We start from the raw sequence: 6,060 nt of genomic DNA, 5'->3' as shown, positions 1-6,060 counted from the left end.
ACGTACTGTATACAGCGTTGCACCGTAAGACAATTATTAAAAACAACAACAACAACAACAACAACAACAATAATAATAATAATAATAATAATACGGCACGTAACGTATGTACGTAGGAACGTACGCCAGGGAAATATCTGTGTCTACCTTGTCAGGAAATTCTCTCCTTGATCATGGTCAGGGTGTAGATCACAGGCAACCTCACAGCAGGCTCAGGACTGTTAATTGATTTATTAGCGTTGAAGAGAAAGGGGTTCCAAGCACACATGCTTTAAGGTGACTTGTCTGAGGTCAATGTATTGGTTTTCTGACCCAAGTAAAGTGCAGCAGAAAATGTTAAATGTACAGTCTAAACTCTCTCGCCGTGGACCATCGCATCATGTGCACTTTTTAAAATGTGCCCGTTGTTCTATGTTTTTGCTACATGATGTCTGTCAGATCCAGCCCAATAAACGGCATTAGTTCGCAAATTTTGCTATTTTTTGCAGATAATACAAAAACTGACTGTCTTGTGTTGAAGTAACTGGGGTAGAACGTCCTTTTTATGTTAATGTACCACGCGTAGCTGACTTCCCATTCATTATATTGTCGTCTAACTCACAATTCTATACAAAGCAGGTAAATTATCATGAATGACCCAGTAAAAATGAAAGGGACGTAAAATCTAAAGAGCAGCAGGCTTGAACTTCAGCGGTCGAACTCACTGCAACAAACAAGTTTGATATCTCTTGTGCAATTTGTCAGGAAAAGTGGTGGTACTTACATGCATGGCGGACAGTAGGCCAAAATTTTCTCACTTCGATTTAGACTACTTGTAAATCTGCCAGAGCTGCATATATATATATGTAGCGATTTGGGGTGAGTGCAGAAAAATCACCGATCAGACCAGGAATCGAACCCGGGACCCCTCGCTTACAGCGCGAGTGCTCTTACCTACTGAGCTACCCGGCCGGTTCTACCTGCCCCTGGCACTACACTCCTCCCCCCCCCCCCCCAAATGTCGAAAGACGCGAGCCCTATCTCGCAACACCGCTGCCACCATTGTAGCGATTTGGGGTGAGCAGGCCAGGAATCGAACCCGGGACCCCTCGCTTACAGGGCGAGTGCTCTTACCTAATGAGCTACCCGGCCGGTTCTACCTGCCCTTGGCACTACATATATATACCTCCCACCAAATTCTTACGTAATGTCTGACCAATTTGGTCAATTTTTGCTAAATACTTGTCATGGACGTTCAACTGGCGTGAAAAGTATTTAATCAATCGTCGACACTGACCATACGCGTCTCAGCTGAGCCACACTTAGCTGGACCTGCTGCAGAAAAAGGTCTCAAGGCAAAACCTCTACTTTTAAGTGACATTTCTGATAAACAAGGAGCGTTGGACCTGAATATAGTCAAACTAATTTTTCACAAGTGCAAAGGAGAAAGAAATTTACTTTTTGGTGATATTTCTGACAACGAGGCAGTTTCGGAATATAGTCAAAATCAAACGGATGTGTATTACAAGGCCACAGGAGTAATAATTCTACGTTTTGGTGACATTTTTTACTACGAGGCGATTTCAGAATATACATGTGCTGGTTTCAGAGCATGGAGCATGCTACATGTAATTACAAGTTCAAAGGGGGAAAATATTTGATTTTTACCGATATATCTGATAAAGAGGAAGAATGAACAGCTCAAAAACAAAAGGTAAATAACACAGCCCTCGTTAAAAAATTATAGATTTACAAATAATTTGTACGCACGTGTGGCTTAAATGTAAACTAATTCCCGTTTTCAAACCATATCCATATGATATGAATTAGTGTAATGAAATTATAAATAATAATTGTTAAACGTGAAATGTTTATGCAAATTTTTAAAGAGTGAAAGAGATTTTAAATTTGTCTACTGGTAGATATATAACGCAAGCAACGTCACTATTCTCTTGATGCCAAGAAGGTCTCATGATCAATCTGTCTTTGACTTCTAGCATTTAAGAGACCGCGACTGATTCAACCAAGATGTAGTCGTGAAATTCTAGACTACATCGAGGTTAAATCCGAGTTTTCCGAGAGAGTACGCTATGTCGAGTGAAGCGAGAAATGTCGAGTGAAGCGAGATATTTTTGGGTAGCGGCTCGAGGTTGCCCTCGATCTTCACTGAAGCTTGTCTAAATGGACAGGCTTCAGTGATCATCATATCGCCAAGGTCACATAACATCCCTAGGTATGTATATATAAGTATAAGTGAGTGAATATATATATAGTGTGTGTATTTTACTCTATTTTATGTCTAAAATACAGCCGATTGATCTTCGACCCTGTGCTCAAATGCTATTGACGGTAGGGTGTTGTGAATTTTTTTAACTTTTAAGTTTGTAACAAGACAATTTGGCATGTTACAGGCACTTGTATATCTCAAATGCTTTCAATGCTTTTAGGTTATAAATGTGACTTTGCTTCGTTGGTGGATTTTCTGCACATGTCGGTTCTTCTTTGAGTTTGCTCAGCGCGTCTGGTGGCAATGCAACGGTACCGCTAAAACGCTGAGTCGCGATCGGAAGGGTCAGCTCTTTGAACAATCAGCTCAAGTGAAAAACGTCATCTGGAAATGCAAATTAAACCCCATACGAGAAGCAGAGCACGATAAATTCATGGCCATTCACAGTCATTTTGCACATCCGCGCTGTATATTGAAGGACAGCGTCACGCTCATTTACGTCGACGAGAAAGAGGCTTTGTTCGTTGAAACGCCGAAGGCAGTGGATATCTACAGCCCTGACCTTTGTCCTTTCATGTATATGGCACAGTTTGATCACGCTGTTCGCTTAATTGTCTTGCCAATTTTAGCATTCCATAGAATGGCGGACGAGATCGGCGACCCGAAAACTGATATATTGCTTCTCTCGAACACAGGGCGATGCGGGTCGACGTTAGTAGCGCAAATTCTCGAATCTCTCCCGAGAGTTGTGTCGATGAGCGAGCCAGGTGGGTATGCGAGTTTGAATATCGTTAGGAAACGGACCTCCCGCAAAGGATTTGAAAAGCACGTGCGGAGCGTGGTTCGACTTACATTCAAACCGCAGGATAGCAACCCTCGAATAATGTGCCTCAAAGCAAGAGCTGAGAATTTCATTTTTACGGACATTGTGGCAAGCGTGGTCCCACAAATGAAACACCTGTTTTTATATCGAAACGGCAAAGAAACAGTTCAGTCGTACTACCACGCATTCGCTTCCCTGCCTCATAACAAACGTTCACACGCTTTTCAGACAAGTCGCATTGCTCACTACCTTTTTCCGCGCCAGGCCCGATTCAAATGGGACCTGGAGGTCGACACGGAAACGTATTCATGGCTGGGGAACGTCAATCTTATACAACGGGTTTCAATTATAGGATGTTATGTTGCGGTTTGGGCGACCATGTGTGCTAATTACTGTCGATTCCACCAGAATGGTGTGGGCATTAAATCATTTAAGTATGAAGATCTTATAAGGAATCCACACTTCGCCTGTGAGCAATTACTGCAATACTGTAACCTACCAGTGGAATATGCTACAGAAGCTTGCAGGGTCATGCAGCATGACTCTCAAAAAGGAAAGTACGTTACCAGCGATACGCTTGAGAGAACGGGGCGGGGCCACCTTATTGATTGGACAAAAGACGTCCAATCCGAAGCAAATTTCTTTTGTGACCGCCTTGGCGTTGCACGCATTGGTGAAGTGACAGTGTTACCAGACACTATATCTTCGACTGGACATAGTTGACACTTTACCTACGTAAACATGGAATCATTCCGGTAAGGGTAAAACATGGTACTCTGACAAGAACAAAGTCACGGCAGTACAAATGAGTGACTGCACTAATCCCTATGTATTAGGGGATGATCTCCGTAATGCGTAATGTGAATTTCGTAAGCTAATTCTAGACTATTTGCCATTTCTCAATGGCATTGGTGAGTAAGAATTAAAACAAAGAATTTGCTGGATAGGAAGGGTACACCTTAATTCGATTTGTCGTTTTCTCCGCTCTGTCTTTCATGTTATTTTCTAGTTGGGGGTGATGCGCCCCAATTATTTTACTGGCGACGTTAATAAAACTTAGAAGGCTTTTTTCTTCCCTGCATTGTATATGAGGCGATGTTTTTTGTCTTTGATATTGCTTTTACTGGTTCAAAATGGCTGCTATCCTCAAGATGACTTTGCAGTGTATAAAATACATCTAATGCAGGGGCGGATCCACAGATATTTTCTGTCAGTCTTCCGCATTATCTTTGTTGATCCATCCTCCATTTTTTGACCGTCTTCCGACAGAAAAAAGTAGGTACTCATCAATGTAAATTCTTGACCGTCTTCCTGAAGACCCAGAAGACAGCCTCAATCTGCCCCTGTAATGGATATTGTTGAGGATGTAACGAAGATCAAAAGACAACAAAAATGATATAAATAAAATGAACAATAAATTTAATGTGACGTAAAAATGGTACAAAATCATGGATAAAACAGAAATAAATTGTGCTGCTGCTGTAGGGTCGCTGAGCCGTGGGCCGGTAAATCGTTGTCGCTGCTGCTGAGACGCTGAACGGTAGATACTGTAGACGTGCTTATATATGTGCTGGAGTTTCCGACTGCTCCTTTTCGGGAGAGATAAAAAAAGGAGGGGGTAGGGTGAAACGTCGCTGACAGATATTGGTATTCATTGGATACCACTAGCCTGTGTTGATAAAACAAGGTCCTGGTCTAGAACAAGTAAGGACACGCGAAAGAAAAGAAAATCCCTAAATTTCTGAGTCAGTAATGGATCTGGGGAAATGTAACTTTGGAGGGCGTCTGTCTAAAAGCTGTCCTTTTTCCCACGTGTTCATAAATTATGTCTGTTAGGTCAGGCTGTATTTTTGAAAGCAGTTCACAAGTTTTGATTTTGGATCCACCAAAAATGAATTTCGTATTTCAGTAGTAACATTTATAAATTGGTTACAGTAACTGGGGTCCTTTAAAAATTCGTCTAGGTATCATTTAACCCAAGGGTTGCCGCTTTATCGAAAAAAGAAAAATATGACATAAATGTGCTGACTGGATCCCGAAGAATAGTAAAATAAACAGAGTTTGCAGGCATGAGCCTCTTTATATCTTGGTTAAACCGCGTGTGGTGACATAATATGTTGTATCTCCCAGATGTGCTGCGTAAAACGTTTGCCGAGCTGAACATGGCTGGGAATTCACCCACTTTATACAAAATCTTCTTGGCTCCCAAAACGAAGACCAAATCTCTCTTGTAGCCGAACCGTATCAATATATTCTGCACGGTGCTGCCCGTTGATTTATGCGTCTGATGAAAACTATTACCAAAAATAACACGGTAACAAGAATGTGAGTAATATGAAACGGTTGGCCATATCAGTGGCGTGGTGCTTCGTTTTCTTCATCCCGTAAAACGTTTATATGTTGTAAATCCTCCATGCTGATTCCATAATATGAATTCACCTGAAAAAAAAAAAAAAAAAAAAAAAAAAAAAAAAAAAACAAATGTGAAATATTAAACAAATTTAGAATAGTTCTAGTCCCTAGTGTACTTTGAAGAAGTAAGAGGGAACTGAAAATGAGGATTTGTCACAGTAAACGACCCTATTAACGTTCTTTTCCAGAAAAAAAAAAAACAATCTGCTTAGAGCATGGACTTGGAATCCCCCTCATTTTGGCATGGCTCCTCTCCTATGAATTTGATACATCAGATTTGAGGAGGTTCACGTTCTCAAATTTGAACGCTACACCTTCATTTTGTTTTTCTGTACCAAATTATGCATGGTCTCTGATTTTTACCCCTGCACAGCTGAATGTGATAAGAAGTAAAAAAGGGATTTGATGTATGTCAACATTTTTGAACAGGAGTCTATATTTATGAGTAGTGTCACCGATCCAATGCCATTTGCAAGTCGTTCACTCTTCAAAGTTTATCCCGTTAGACCTTTTCTTGTAAATATATGCAAGTTTCATTTACTTTTAGCAGAATGTCCAAGATTTTTTCCTCCACGCCACTGTTCTTAATTTGAATATCCAAGCATCACGGGTTCATACA

This window comes from Lingula anatina, chromosome 10, assembly GCF_051362555.1.
Source record: "Lingula anatina isolate TDL-2025a chromosome 10, LinAna3.0, whole genome shotgun sequence".
Classification (NCBI taxonomy): Eukaryota; Metazoa; Brachiopoda; class Lingulata; order Lingulida; family Lingulidae; genus Lingula; species Lingula anatina.
Note: the sequence above shows the minus strand (reverse complement) of the source record.